Raw genomic sequence first — 16,941 nt, 5'->3', positions numbered from 1 at the left:
GCAATTTGCTAATTTACTTTGACTTGTATTTTATTACAGACAATATGAACACAAAATATTTCATGTTTTGTCTTGGGGTATTCGAGAAAGCTGGGATAACTTACCATTTTTGGTTGCTAAACCCTGAACTCTCATCTGATTAACCCAAAGCCTGCTTACTGTATGTCGATTGGTTGTTATAAAAAGCAATACAGCTGCATCAACAAAAGAAAGAAATGTAACAAGATAAGAAAAAAATAATGAGAGAAAATATGTTACTTATTAATTTACACATGCCACCCTCCCTTTTATTGTAATGAAAAATTAAACTCGTCTTTAATACCATTTTTAGTATGTTGTATAACTATTTATGGATTTACTTTTCCTGCCATGAATTTCTTAAGGCCACAAAAATAATGTGTATTGCCACATAGCCTACATATGGCTTAATAAATTGTAATCCTTCTGGAGCTATAAAAACTTTGTCCAAAGTCAAAATTAAACACAGAAACATTCTCTTAAAAGGTAATATTTGACTACTGGAGCTGTATTAAACACTCTAGAATATTCTTTCTGTCATGCAGCTAATAGAAAGGAGGCTGAGGCCTGTCTAACTGCTGTGGGCCACCAAATAACTCTGAGGAGCTACTCTGTCCCTTAATAAAGGCTAACCAGTGGTTGAATTATTGGACTTAAACCACACAATCTGTCACAGTTGTAAGTAATTGTTGTCAGGTACCTTCAGTTGCTTTTTATGCTGTAGGGATTATTTACAGTTTTAACACAAAGAATGACCAGTTTGTCAGATGAAGAGAGCCAGAGTCAGAGATTCAAATAAATAAAGTTTTCTGAAGATAGTTTGCAGTTTCATCAGCAGAAGCCAGCTTCAACACTCACAATGAGTTCCTAGGCTGCTGTGCTTGCAATAACAAATCAATAACAATTATACTCTCACATAAGGTCATTAACTGCATCATACATATAGATGTTCTAACCTGATTACAATTGCGTACTGTTTAGAGCTGACCCCAGACCCGTGAAAAGGATCCACAATCAAATAGAACACACACACACACACACTTAAAGTACAATCTTTTGTACTTTAAAAAGATTTCTTACCCAAAGCCGAGTGTACTCTCAGCCGTCTTTATCAAAACTGAATAAAAGTTGGTATAATCTACATTCAGGCAGTTATATCCTTACTACACAAAGTCTATCTTGAATATAAAGTAGACTCACTTTAAACAGAATTAACACATAATAATAATATCAAATTCATTTTAGACATTATTAACACATAGCAATACAAATAGGAAAACAGTTGTACAGTTGTTTTCAATGATCCAGCCCTTCAGTTCCACTCGAGGTCTCTGTGACCTCTGACCTAGTTTCTTGGCTCTTGAAAATAGATTTACAAAAAGACAGGGAAACGCACTGAATATTCTTATATTAAGCAATTTGTTAACTTTATTTATTATTCAAATAATCACATTAATAAAGTAATGAGAAGAAGGATAAATGTTAATCCATGCTGTGATGGATTGGAAGGCAGAAATCTGAATCTATTTATTCATGTCTGACATACCAGAGGTATAGCTCAAGTAAAACTTCTCTGCAAAAATATTTTCAAATGATGCCTTTGGAAATGCCATTATAACAAACAGCTTTCACAACAACAACAGCAAGTCAAGTTCATGACAAATGCAAAAGATGTTGATAATGACAACTTTCTGAACTTAAACAGCAAAAGTATCTAAAAGCTATGACACTATTCAAAACATATTCAAGTACTTGAAAAATAGCAAAAACTATTTTTACAAACACTGAGAACCAAAGTGTGCTTGGTGAGTCCAGGTACTTATGATGACTAGACTGTCAAATTGCAAACTGGTTGGTATGAAGAGACTTGGGCGTATAGGGTCAATAATTCCTGGCAGGCTCCCATGTGTTATCCCAGGTTTTGCCACTGTAAAGTATCAGAAGTGCACAATATCATTAAAGAACAAAGAATCAAGATGACTGTTAGGTTTCATTTAGAAAGTTCAGTGACATTTATTTATAACTGTAAAGTGTCATTAAACCTGGCACTCTTGAATTAACTGCTTGAATAAGTTTAACATTTTCCGCATGTTTTCATGTATTCCAAGCAGATCTGGCAGTTCTTCTTTGGATGGGGAACTCCAATGCTATGTGGAAACTTCCACTATGGGGATTTCGTCAGAAACCAATCATCTAAAAAAGTATAAAAACGAGCTAATGAAATGCCAATGAGTTGGTGGCGTCAGCGTGCACAGCTATAAAGATGCGGCTAGTTCAATGCTCGACATCCTTTTCGCTTTCAGAGCCTTTCACAAAGCTTCTGAGAGAGTCTTTGAGGGTATCTCCAACCTGTGTCTACAGAGAGAGATCGAGAAACAGGTACTCCCGGTCCAGAGCGCGTATACGCAGTGGCAGACGGTCGAGCTGGGTTTTTCTCCCTTGCCTGGCGTCCTTTGAGTCCGGGCCTCCAAGAGCAGTTTGTATATAGGAAAAAAGCTTTCCTAAAAGAGCAACACGGTTGTGCAGCGTGTCTTTTTCAAGACGTTGCTCCAACCGTGCATTTCTGGATGCGGTGGTTTCCTGTCCCCGAATGATGGGTATTTCATGTCTGGGCAGTTTAGATCACGGCTCGCTCTTGCAAAAGAGCGACCCACCCTAGTTGTCCCCTGCACTGCGATTGGCACTCGGGCAGATCTGAGGGTTACAGCGGGAGTAAATCCGCTGCCTTCGGGCTGAAGACCTCTCGCTCCTCCACGCGCTCCATCCAAGCTTCAACTGAAGATAAGAAAAAAAAGTCGGCTGTGTGTGCCCTGGGAAGGACGATGATCACATTAGTGGCCCAGGAATGCCTTCTCAGGCTAAACCTGGTGGTATGCGTGATGTTGACATTGTTCGCTTTCTTAACTCACCCATATCCCAGGCTGGCGTGTTTGGCGACACCGTCGGTGAATTCGCCCAGGAATTCACGCTGCTGATGGAGCAGTCGGAGGCGATGGGCGGGATCGTATGACCGTTACCCCCACCGAGCCATCCACATTGACTGCTTTTCGCCGAGGATGCTCACCTGTAGCTTTTGCTCCACTGCCCTCGCCTGCGGCTCCGGCCAAGCGGCTTCGCTGAGCATCTCTCAGGCAACCAGCGCTCCCCGCCCCAGGGTGCTGCTAAGTTTGGTAAACAGACCGCGAAGCGTCACTGAGACGGGCCATTTGAGGAGGAGGGAATTTGCTCTTTCCCTGCTGGAGGGCGGGGCTTTTCATTTAAAGGCATAAGAAAAAGTAAAAAATGCCATCAAATCCTCAGTGAAAGAGCATTTTCCCCTTCCCCGGATGTGACAGCGCGAACACTGCCAGTCTGGGACGCTATGCCTTTCAGCTCGCAGGATCGGTGCATTTCGCCAATGGCTTACAGAGCACGAGAGAACGGTCTTCTTCCTCTCCCACTCCCAGCCCCTCCTTTGGAGTTTTGGGTGCTCTCTTGTGGGGCCCCAGTGCTCCTCGGGTGAGCCCACTCACTCCATGCTGCCCCGCCGCTGGCACGTCAGTGATCGTGTGGGTGGGACCACTTGCGGGGGCTCTGCCTGCCTGGTTAGCGCGGACCAGCCCATCACAATGGCTCATCCATACGATCAGACTCGGCTATGCGATACAGTTCGCGAAACGGCCTCCCAGGTTCATGGGCGTGTATTTCATTAGGGTCAGCCCTGCGTTCACCCTTGTCTTGCAAGAGGAGATTGCTGTCCTCCTGGCGAAGGATGCAACCGAGCCAGTCCCTCCAGCCAAGATGGAGAGCGGGTTTTACAGCCCGTACTTCATCGTGCCCAAAAAGTGTAGTGGGCTACGGACAATCCTAGATCTGTGCATTTTGAACCGCTTCAGAATGCTTACGCAGAAGCGCATCAGTCCATGAGTTCATCCTCGGGATTGGTTTGCAGCAATAGACCTGAAGGACACGTATTTCCATGTCTCCATACTTCCACGCCACCGGCATTTCCTGAGTTTTGCGTTCGAAGGTCGAGCATGGCAGTACAAGGTCCTCCCCTTCGGGATTTCTCTGTCTCCGTGGGTTTTCACCAAGCTCTCGAGGCTCCTGGGGCATATGGCATCCGCCACTACAGCATTGGCTTCACGATCGGGTCCCCAGACGCGCATGGCACGAGGGCACACACAGAGTGACTGTCACTGCGCTGTATCACCGCGCCCTCACCCCCTGAAGGGACCCCTCCTTCCTACGGGCCGGAGTGCCCCTAGTTCAGGTGTCCAGGCATGTTGTCGTTTCGACAGTTGCCTCCAGTACGGGTTGGGGGCCGTGTGTTGCGGGCATGCTGTTGCGGACCTGTGGAAGGAAACCTAGTTGCATTGGCATATCAACTGCCTAGATCTGTTGGCAGTGTTTCTCGCACTGCGCCGCTTTTTACCAGTGCTGAGGGGGCAACACATGCTGGTCAGGATGGTCAGCACGGCGACGGTAGCGTATATCAACTGTGTGGGTGTATACGCCCCCACCGCATGTCTCAGCTCGCTCGCCGTCTGCTCCTCTGGAGTCATACGCGGCTGAAGTCCTCCGCACGTGTATCGGCTGTAGACATTAGCACAAGGCTAAGCTAACTTAAGCTCACGCTGTTGCATTGAAGTGTGTGGTATGGCTGTAGCATTGAAGGCTAGTGGTTAGCGCTCTTGTGATCTTGAATGCAGTGTGTTAAGTTGAAGTGACAACCCAACTCCTGCTAGCGAGAATTTTAATATCGACTCTCACTCTTTATAGGCTATTTGCTTTATTTCTCAGTTTCTCCCCTTTTTGGAAAAGTCTTTGACTAATGCAGATTTAAAAAACCTTACTGTACGCAATCTCATCGCTGGTTTAATCACATTTGTCAAATGTTTTTCCTGCTTAACCTGGCCTGTTTTATCAATTCAAATGCTTATAAGTTGTTGGTTTGTTAGCAATGAATTATAGTTTATGACTATAACTTAATGCTTTTGATTGCTCAATCAGATTAATGCTTAATTAATGATTAATGCTTTTCTCTTCTGAAACTTATTAACATTATAGGAACAACCATTTCCTATGACTGTTGATATTTGAAGTTGATTTATCAGCTCTTAATCAGGGTTATTGATAAAATCAGACTTCTGAATCATGTAATGTCAGTACTAATTTGAATTAGTTTTAAAATTAATTTGCAATCAAGTTTTTTTTATTTTATCATTATTATCCTTCAGGTATTAAATTACCTCACAGGACAGTGCTCCCCTGGTTTCTGGTTGATGCAATGGGACAGTTTAGCCTGTAAGTGGCTGCAACTGAACTCAAGTCATCACATAACCTAGCATACCAGAGCAGTAGCCTCCAATTAGCTAAACCCCGAAGGAAAATTAGGATTTTCCTGTTTACTTAGGCTAATTAGTTATCTTGATAACACAATAAACCAACCCCTTTTGATGTATTGACTCAACAGTGCCACCACTTTGTCAACTTTGTAATTTGAAAACTCGCTTCACTTTCTATTCTTTTTTTAACTGTCTTCTTCCGAGTTGACTACCGTTGGCCTTTTGAGATTGTACCTGTGTGAATCATGAAAGCAGAGAACGTTAAAAACACTTAACAGATGTTTGTGAAACTGAAACATTTTATGTTGAAATTATCTGACTCTCTCTCTACCCTTTCTAGCCATAGGACGCTACCCAATCAAGGACAAAACGAGTCAACCAGAAGACAGGTGTTTTCAAATTTGATTTCAGATTCGCATCCAAAAGTGGTCTACTTGGTGTATGGTGTCAATCCTAATGGGTAAGAAACCAATACTGTCATTGTTATTGTACTTTCTTTCACAGCAAAGGAAATTTAATAACAATCACAGTCCTGGTGTTTAGAGCTTACCATTTCCAACTTCCAGCCTTGAAGCCTCCTTTCACATGCTTGACAAAAGATATCGTTCTCTATAGGAACCTGGAAGCAGCCAATTATCACTCTACTCCTTATCAGTCTTGCTCTCTTCCTCTGTTCTCTAGCTGTCCTGTTTGTGTTTACTGACTGTCCCCACAGAGACTACAAGTTAGACGCATGCCCCCCAGAGGATCACAGTCACAGAGAACAACACCCACCTGTTTATTCCACACTCAACAGTAGCTCATACCTGAGATTACACCCTGACACTTTTTATTTTCTTTTTGTTCTTTTCTCTCTCTCTCCCCCCTAGGTCTGTGTCAGTTTTAGGTCTTCCCCCTAACCGCCGCAAAACATGGCTTGCCCCAAAGACCCTGTTGGCCACTGGAAGGACCTAGAAGCCTGGCTAAGTGTTGCAACGGACAGCCTCCTCCCTAAGGCAGCCGAAACGCTACAGCATCTGACACAGGACCAGCTGGATGAGAACCTAAACAGCCTTATGACGCAAGACCCAAGCAAAAGCTACAATCACAAAGACCTAGCCAAGATCACAGGTACTTTGAGTCACGTCCTCATCCCCACCCTCAAGCTGAGTGACAGGCATTACACCCAGCTCCAGCACAAGCTGACACATGTGCAATCCCGCATCAACCAGCTAGAACTGGAGGCTCAGGAATGACCGGAACAGCCAGATGAGACTGATCAAGCTGCCAAAGAGGAGATCGATAAACTTCAAGTGACTCTAGCCGCCACCACCCAAGAAATGGAACAAGCCAAAGCCGACCATGCTGATGTCGCTAACAAGCTTGAGTATGTCGAACAGCTACTGGAAGAAGTAAATGCTGACTCTAAAGACAAGGACAGCAGAACCAAAGCCCTCGAAACTCACCTGAGTGGAGCTAGACATGAGATCAGACGACTAACGAAGCAGCTGGACTACATCAATGAAGAGTCCAACAGCATTAAAGATGAACTCAAGCATGCATATGAACTGACACATAGTGAGAAAGCTGAGGGTTCACTGTCAAAACCCTCACCAGCTCCCTCTGTTCCAGCCAGCCATGTATCACCATGTGGCCTGGACCTTAGAGACCTTGACAAGCTAGTCAAGAACCTGGGCAAGTTCACGCCGAATTTGCCAGGCAGCCAAGATGTTCACGCCTATCAGCAAGACATTGACTTTCACCTGGAAATGAGACCCAATGTCACTGACAAAGATAGACTGTATTTGCTCAGAGCAAGCTCCAGCCCTGAAGTGCGCAGCTTCCTGGACCGTCAGCCTGCTCACACAAAGACTGACTACCTCCTGCTCCGAGAAGCCCTCATCAGAGAGTTTGATGACATTGAGTCTGAACAAGGACTTGTAGCTGCCCTGGAGACAAATCAAGGTCGCCATGAGTCTTCTCAAGCCTACTATAGCAGACTCAGACGAGCCTACTTCGGCACCCGCAATGAACCTGAGATGGAAGAGGACCTGAACTTCAAAATTCTCTTCCTGAGAAACCTTCATCCTGGGGTAAGCCACCATCTTGGGGTTCTTGCATGCCCCCACACGATGAACACTCAGCAATTACGAGATTTGGCACATAAAACCTACATCAAACAAAGGACGACTTCAGAAAAGACTGCCAAAATCCCTGCTGTTTATGACTTTAACACCCAAAGTCAAGGTCTGGCCCTTGAGGGTGCCCAAGGCCCAGACAATGCTAATCTACCTCCCAGTGAGTGGAATGTGTCGTCTTACAACCGACAACGAGACTGTCATGCTGATACCAGACCTAAACAGTGGAACAGCCACTGGAATGGACTGCATGGACAACAACACTCAACTGAACGTCACCGGGAGAGACCGTGGAACAGGTCCACCTCATTTGCAAACCAAAGGGGGACAAGCTCATGGGAATCCAGTGGTACCTCCAAGGTAAAGCAACACCACCTTGACACAACCAGCCCAAGAGGTCAACGAAAGAACTCACAAAGATTCCACGCTGATCGAGCTCCAACTGAACCCCCAGAAGGGAAAACATCACCATGTTTTGACCCTCAGGAACTGATGAAAAGGATCCTGAAAGAGTTCTTCCAACGAAGGGAAGAGGATCGGAAGTGGGAAAGGAAAGGAAAACCTGATTTTGCCTGACAAGCAACGACCTCACAAAACAGCACCTCTTCACCTCACTTACAGAGAAATGTAAGCACCATAACTTCAAAGACTCAATAGACTGTACTTGAACACCAGAGTTAGACGCTAACTCAACACCTGATGCCTCAGGTCACCACTGCATCACACAAACACTTGTGGATGAAACCCTTCCAACTCCTAAGAGTGCTGTCTTGGTCGTTTGCCACTCCACTGAACTCAGAATCAATTCAAATCCCACCTGTGCCATGCCAACTCCAAGTGACCAGAAAGGGGGAGGAACCAACCTGCTGACACAGACCCACTATCCTAAACTCTTAATATAACGCTAACCTGTTTTTGTCATTTTTTGTCATTTTAGGAAGTCACCTAGCCCTAGCTATGTTTCCTAAACCCAATACATACACTTTTCCCTCCACTGCACTGCTTGGACCAATCTCTAGTAGAGAGGAGCTATTACACATATGTAACACTTGTTTGTTGTGCTAACCTCACTCAATGTCCTTATGTCTCAGTGTTGTTTTCTTTTTCTCTCTCTATGTCTTTCAATTCATTTCTCTTGCCTCATCAGGGAACCCCCACAGATGATGTTTAAGTCCAGAGCTCAGAATTGGGATTGACTCCTTTCACCAAGCCTTACTGATCAATGCCTTAATGGTGTGATCGCTGTATTGATAATTAATGTTGTAGCACCTGTCTGACGACATGTTTTAGGCGAAAACTCAAAAGTTTTGTTAACCACTTTTCTTCATTTTCAATCCAGAACCGAAAAGAGGATTGAAGGTAAAGAACGAAATTTATTGGTTTTGACTCTCGTCAAAACAGCATTGTAGGGTATATGTTGACTTTGACACTTGCCTTCTTCCTCCACGAGCGAGTAAAGGCCATCCAAAAGTTGTTCAAATGTGCACGCCCCACATATTGCGCATGCTTAGATGCGATAACGCTGACCAAAATTTGAATTCTTTACTGATTGAGATAATGCCTATACACCTTCATTGAACCTTCAATACCTTGGTTAGTCCTAGAAGCCTGAATTCTGATCATACTAAACTATGCTCTTCTACACCTTAAGTGTTGCTAACCCGAGCATTCCAAAGTGCCTAAACCCCGCACCAAGATTCAGTTAGTGATGATGTTGTTTGTGTCTTGTGTTTGCCTGTTCTCTCTGCTTCTGCCTGTTTGTTCCAGTGCCTGCCAATGATCACACCGGGAACATCGCCAATCAAAGGGGATGTAGTAACTCATAGCCTATCGCAGTGAACAGCACGAGTTGAATCTGAAACCTCAGAAACTGGGCGCCAAATTGTCTGTCATTGAACTGGCTTGAGGGCTTATACCATCACGATCACAGAGCACCATTGACTTGAATTGCAGAATCAATACTTTGGCTGCAAATGTTCTGGTACCCTTCAGCTAACTAGTAAACGACTAATAAACTTAAACAATGGGGCTTTACAGGATTTTCAGCGGGAACGGCCTCACGAGACTTTTGAATGACTCCTCTACATGGTCATGTGCTCGCCTGGGGCACATCCTGCCAGATGTACAATTTCGTAGAGACAAAGAGAAAATAATGCATATGAATGAAAGACAATCTCTTAAAATGTCAAAACTAAGGCAGATGTATCTTTGAATAATATGCCATGGTTTTCCTCATATGCTATGTTTATTCCAACCAACCAGGTTAATTAATGTGTTGTTTTAACCCTTATAGCAGATCAAAATTATCTGTATGTGTCTGAAATGTATGATGTCTGGTATTGAACGAAAGCTAGTGACATTTGCAATACATTGGTGTAAATGAAAAACTAGTAGCACAAACAGTATTCGTCTTGTAACCTTTGATGTGATATAGTCACAAAACTTACCACGAGAATTCTACATGCAGTCTGTTAATTATTGACCCTTTCTATGATGGTACGGGGCGTGGCCCCGCCCTTCATGGCAACTGCTCATTGGAAGACAGTGCCAAGGGGATGGTCACTTAAAAACACCCTGCAACAAAGAAACTTTGCTTTTTGCATTAGCTGGCTTGCTCATGCTATTGCTTTCTGCCCCCGTTCGCCTGCCCGGACACTGCGCGGCCACGCGATAGGGTCACCACGAACTCTCCATGCAAACCTCTTAAGTTTCGGGACCGCCGAAACCGCACGAACTTCCGCAAACCGACTCTCAGCAGTCCGTCACCTCGGTAACCCAAAACGACCCACTCACGAGCGAGGGAATCCCAAGGACGTCACCGAAGCCACCAGCCAATCAGGAGCACTGCTTTTTCCCGAGGCCAGCCGGCGAGGGAAATTCGACTTCGGCAAAAAGGGTGCAAGTACCACAAAATAATGTTATCTCTTGCTGATCTGGTGCAGATTGATCTTAAGCAGTTAAAGATAAGCCATGTCTCTGCTTTTGTGGTTTCTCAGGTGTTATTCTAAGATCTTGTAAGAAGTATTAGAATTAATTTGGGACGGTTATTCAACTCATCTTACATCCTCTGAACTGCCTCTGTGTGTATGTGTGAATGTGTGTGTGTGCGTTTGTTTGTTGTTTGCTTATTACGTAGTTAGTTTCATGTATCGTAGTGTAGCTCAATAAATCTTTGTTCTCAGTTTATAAGAATTGTGTTCTTGTTTATGTGCTTCTAAGTCATTGCCTCGAGCTGTAGATCTTGTTACCTTGCTAAAAGTTAACCCAATACTGTGTTATGTTATTATTGTTGGCCACGTAAATAATATTAACAAGATTGGTAAGATACGATGTCTTCTATTTGCAGGACAAATGGTAGACAAAGTGTGAATTTTTAAATCTGATTCAGTCTGACTCAATTGAGTCGAATCAATGATTTGAATCTTTAAGATCCGGTTCATTGAAATGAGCTAATAAATCCCTAATAATCTCTTAAAACGTAGGTTGATCCCCTACATATCTTATAATTAGATAGATATACTTTGATAAATAGATAGATATGCAATAATAAATATCATATAGATATATATAAAAGGGTTGAATATGTATAAGTATGTATATATGTTTGAATATATATATATATTTTGTAAGCACACTAAAGATGCATTGAGACTTATTAATAGAATAGACATTACAGCAGTGTGTTTTGTAGTTAAATATCAGTGTATTTCAAAGATATCTTGTGGTTAACAGGCAAAAGAGAGACTCAACTGATATTGAGAGAGTGACTGCCTAATTGTGTGTGTTGTACAGGTATGTAAATTGATATTTAGGTAACACTGATGCTGTGCTGCAATGCTGTAATTGTGAATAATTATTAGTATATTTTTTTATATAAGAATTATTTTTATCTTCATATTGTTATTATTATTACTATTATTTTATATTAGTATGTGATATTATACATCTTGTGTATGTATATGTGAAAGCGTGTGTATATGGAGAGTTGTCTTTCTCTTTCCCGATGTCTGTTGAGAGGAGAGGCAAGAGACTCAACTGATATTGAGAGAGTGACTGCCTGATTGTGTATGTTGTACAGGGCAAAATAAAAATCACCTCAGCACGACCAGATTTGTGTGGAGATTTCTTTAATTAAAAATAACAACGCAGAGAAACGACCGCTACAAAACTGGTGCCGTGACCCATCGAATGGTTATTGCTGTTGACCACCGGGATTGCTGAACTGGAGTTTGCTGGTGCTGTGGTGTACTGGAGGCGAGGGGGGTCTTCCGTCTTCTGGTGCTAGCTCTGCAGTGGTGTGTGGACGTTCAGCAGGTCAAGTCCTGTGTAGAAAGAGCTGCTACGGGATAGTATATCCTTTGTTGAAGGTGCAGTGTGTGGTACTGGTGAGTTCTGGTTAGCTGGATCACACATGTTTTTGAAATTGTATTTATCTGAGAGAAATGGCTACTAGACAAAGTGGTTTAGGGTGGGACAACACATTTACAGTAGGTAGAGGGGGGGCAGTTTGGTAAATATGCCAAGTAGGACAGAGCTGTTTGGGGACCCTCAGTACTGTAGTACAGGACGGGGCAGAGCAGTTGGCAATTCTGCCTATGATAACAGTGAAATGTGTGGCAGTCCATCACCAAGACCCGGTAATCTTGAGCATAATTCTCAGGACACTGAAATGTCTGGTCAAATGAGTAAACTCATAAAGCAAATTGGTAGTGAGATTGGACAGTCAATCAGAGACCGTATAATGAGTAGTGGGTTTCCAAGTTCTTCTTTTAAAAAGTCCCAAGAGAAATGCGGCGGCCATGTGTCATATGATAAAATAAATACCACCGTCCTTGACGCGTCGAAAATGAATTTGATCCTGAAAGCTGAGGTGACAGCACCTCCACACTTTAGGGGAGACAGTTTGGATAAATTTTCGATTGTGGAATGGGAAGACATGATGAGAGTGTATTTGAGCAAACTGGATGTGACTGATTCTGAAAAGATTGAGGAGATAATTAACAGAGTAATGGGGCGGACCAAAGATGTGATGAAAGTATGGCTGCGCAATGGTACAACATCCCCTTCTGTTGACTCTGTCTTTTCTATTTTAAAGCAGCACTTTGGGGACCAGTGCAGTTCAGGTATTCCTTTGGCTGACTTCTACTCTGTGAGACCGAATCCTAGAAAGTGTGCGTGGGACTACTGGATAAGGCTGAATAAGGCAGCAGATGTAGCTGAGCAAAGTTTAAGGTGGGAAGGCAGAACTCTGGACAACAGAAGCAAAGAGTTAGCAGTTATGTTTATTCGCAACTGTCCTGACAGAGAATTAGCTTTTGTTTTCAAGAGTAAACCTGTACAGTCATGGACTGCATCAGAGGCGCAAGAACAGCTTGATGAGTTGTTGAGAGAGCGGAAGTCAACTAATCAAGCTGTCAAACAGTTTGCCAAAATTGTCTCTGAGCAGGAAGTCAATGTGACTGCCTTACAATCCAAGTCTGAGCATGGTGCTGGAGTTAGTGATGAAAATGCACTAGACAAAGTATTAACTTTGTTAGAAAAAGCGTTAGTGTGCAACACTCAGTCTATGCGGGCCCCTGGCCTAAACAAACAGGACATAAAATTCGGGGATGCAAAGTGTGTCAAAGCAGTGAACACAGCACGACTGCTCATTGTCGGATGTATAACTTGTGTTTCAAGTAATTTGCAGAGGGACACGTAAGTTACAATTGCAGCAGCGCTCCACCAAGAGTGGGCTCCGGTCGACGTGATGTCTTGCCGCAGGGAAACTAGACAGCTCCCTTCGGGCAGGACGAAGTGGGGCTGTGTAGTAATTCCTCTGGTGAGACTAATATTGAATCTAATATTGAATCTGTTTATTGCTCCGTCTGTGACAGCGTTGTATACCAAAACTGTCGTTTTCCAAAACAGTATGGAAGTTGAACCAAGTAGTAGTTTGTTCTATGCAAGCGTGCTTTTGCAGGACAAAGTTAAGGTCCAGGGTATGTTGGACAGTGGCTCGATGGCGACTATGTTGAGCGCGGATGTGGTTCCTCAACTCAGAGGTGCCGGGGTGCTGAACCAAGACATCCGCAGTTCCTCAGATATTGTTTTGGTAGGTTGCGGTGGGAAACGAACTAGTCCAGATGGTGTAATTAACTTGAAGCTTCAAGTCTATGGTGTTAGTTTCTGTGTTCCTGTCTTGATTGTGAGTGGCCAGAAGGAACCAATTATACTTAGAACTATTGTCTTGAAACCCCTTACAAGCCAGATGAAGCAGACAGATCGGTTTTGGAAGGTGGTAAAGAGACCTGATTCAGTTATGCAGAATGATAACAACCAATTTTTGTGCATGCTGTCCTGTATAGAGAGATGGAGGGGTGATTCAATTCCTGACAAGGTGGGTACGTTGAAATTGAGGTCATGTGTGACGTTGAAGCCTATGAGTGAACACCTTGTTTGGGGTCGATTGCCTCCTGGGTCTGTACAGTCCGTAGGAAGCACAGTGGTCATTGAACCAAGCACTTCTCGCTGTGTGCATCGAAACATCTTGGTTGGGAGGGTTGTATCACCTTTGTGGGGTGATGGCTGGCTGCCAGTAAAGATGATCAATCCAACCAACTCTGAGATTGTGCTGAGGAAGAATGCTAAGGTGGCAAATGTGTTTCCTTGCATTGCTTTGGAGGACCTTGTGCAAAACATGGAACTGATTAATCAAAATGCTTGTACAGTATGTTCTGACCGGTCGAGGGACAGTTTAACGACTGGAGAATCCACTTCCACAGCAAGTTTGGTAAGTGATTGCAGATTAAATGACTTGGGGCTAGACGATCTGGGTATCAAGGATTGTGAAGTGTCTCCTTTTTGGAAGAACAAGCTTATTGATCTAGTTGAAAAATATGAGTGTGTGTTTTCTAGACACAGTTTGGATTGTGGTGAAGCAAAGGACTTTTGTCATCGTATCAGAATTACAGATGTCAGGCCTTTTCGTCTTCCGTATCGCAGACTATCTCCTGCGCATTATTTAAAGTTGAAAGAGACTCTAGATGATATGGAGGAGAAGGAAATTATTAGAAAGTCGAACAGTGAGTTTGCATCACCATTGGTCTTAGTGTGGAAGAAGAACGGAGATTTAAGGATTTTCACTGATTTTAGATGGCTGAATGCACCCACAGTGAAAGATGCTCATCCCCTCCCTCACCAAGCTGATGTGTTGGCTGCTTTGGGGGGGAATGCGTACTTTAGCACCATGGATCTGACTTCTGGTTACTACAACATCCCATTACATGAAGATGATAAGAATTTCACAGCGTTCTGTTCACCCTTTGGTCTTCATGAATATAATCGGTTGCCTCAAGGATTGTGCAACAGTCCAGCGACATTTATGAGAATGATGTTGACTGTGTTTGGTGACCAGAATTTCTTGAGTCTTTTGTGTTATTTAGATGATTTGGTAGTTTTCGGTAAGTCAGAAGAAGAGAGTTTGGAGAGGCTTGAAAAATGGTGTTTCGATGTCTTAAAGACCACAATTTGAAACTGTCTCCATCAAAATGCAGATTTTTGAGAAAGTCTGTAAAATTTTTGGGTCATATCGTTTCTGAAGAGGGGGTTGCCAGTGGTCCAGCAAAAATTGAAGCGATCTTAAGTGTCTCTGAGAAAGATTTGATGGAAGATGATGGTGTTACACCATCAGCTCGTAAAATCATGTCCTTTTTGGGAATGGTGGTGTACTACCAACATTTTATAGAGAATTGCTCTGCAATGGCTAGACCCTTATTTCAGCTTTTGACGGGTAAGAAGAGACCTTAGGTGGGAAGAGGGATGAAGCGGCTGAAGGGAAGTCAAAAGCTTTCTCAGTCAGATTGGACTGATGACTGTCGTACAGCCCTGAAAATTTTGAAGGCTGCTTTGGTCAGTCAGGTTTTGCTCGCTCACTCAGATTTTTCGAAACCGTTTTTGTTGTTTGTAGATGCCTCTACCAGTGGGCTCGGGGCAGTTTTGTTTCAGGTTCAGGAGGGGAGTGCGGTAGCAAGGCCCATTGTGTTTGCATCGAAATCTTTAAATCATGCTCAGTCGAAGTACCCAGCACACAGACTTGAGTTTTTAGCGATGAAATGGGCAATTTGTGACAAGTTTGCTCATTGGCTCCGTGGACACAGGTTTACTGGATGGACTGATAATAAACCGCTCAAGTACATTCTCACAAAACCCAAGCTGGATGCATGTGAACAACGGTGGGTAACGAAGCTGTCGGCATACGATTTTGACATCCAGTATATTCCTGGACCGAAAAATATAGTAGCAGACGCATTAAGCAGACAGCCGTTTGTGACTTCAGGAATTCTTCATCGATTGACTAGAACTCCTTATGATGTCTTGTTGCATGAGGCCAAATCTGTTGCTGTTGAGCGAGTGCGAGATTCATTTCATCTTTCGTGTGATCGTCCAGATGCAGATGTAGATGATGGTTCCTCAGAGCATGCGGAGGGCGAGTGTGAGATTGTGTTTGTTGGGTCCACTTACTGTTCCGGGGCTGTCTCGAGATCCGAATTGTCAGCTGTTCTTAAATCTCATTAGGACTGAGAGAATGGTGAAGCCATTAGGAGTGTGGCTTATTTGCAGCATTTAGAGAGTTTGTCGGACGTAGAGCAGAGTCGGCTTGGTAGTATCAACCATGATGAATTGTTGGAAAAACAGAACCAGGATCTTGTGATTGACAGAGTGAAGTTCTTTGTTGAGAGAGATAGAGGGCCCTCTCGCAGAGAAAAAGTGTACGAGTCCAAAAGAACATTGAAAATTTTGAGACAGTGGGATAAGCTTGTGTTAAGGTTGAGTGTTCTGTATAGAGTCTCGAAGAATCTGGTGTCTAAGAAAAATACTTACCAGTTTGTTGTGCCAACAGCTCTTCGAAGTACTGTTCTGAAGGGTGTGCATGATAGCGCTGGTCATCAGGGTCAGCATCGCACCCTTTGGTTGGCCAGACAACGGTTCTTCTAGGAGTCTATGGAAGGAGACACAAAGAAGTATGTCAATGAGTGTGAGAGGTGCATTTTGAGTAAACGGCCTGAACCTGAGGCAAGAGCTCCACTTGTGTCAATCCAGACGACTGCTCCGTTAGAATTGGTGTGCCTTGACTTTTGGTCTGCGGAGGATTCCAACAACAGGTCAGTCGATGTATTAGTGATCACTGATCATTTTACCAAACTTGCCTGTGCCTATGTGTGTCCAAATCAAACTGCAGAAGCGGTTGTACGTATTTTGTGGAACAAGTTTTTTAGTATTTACGAGTTTCCGAGGCACGTACATTCTGACAGAGGAGCTAACTTTGAGAGTGCGTTGATGGTTGAGCTACTGCGGTTGTCGGGTGTGAGAAAATCACACACCACTCCATATCATCCCATGGGGAATGGACAAGCGGAAAGATTTAACCGTACCCTGGGTGATATGATCCGTTCGCTCCCTCAAGGGTCCAAAGTTAAGTGGCCACAAATGTTGAATAC

General features: G+C 43.6%; 1 pseudogene; it reads left to right on the top strand.

The window, feature by feature from the left end:
• Positions 1–5,910: 5,910 nt before the first annotated feature.
• Positions 5,911–10,913, top strand: LOC130222321 (uncharacterized; annotated as a pseudogene).
• Positions 10,914–16,941: the final 6,028 nt, after the last annotated feature.

This window comes from Danio aesculapii, chromosome 4 (assembly GCF_903798145.1).
Source record: "Danio aesculapii chromosome 4, fDanAes4.1, whole genome shotgun sequence".
NCBI classification, from domain to species: domain Eukaryota; kingdom Metazoa; phylum Chordata; class Actinopteri; order Cypriniformes; family Danionidae; genus Danio; species Danio aesculapii.
Note: the sequence above shows the minus strand (reverse complement) of the source record. Positions and strands in the feature narration are given on the sequence as shown.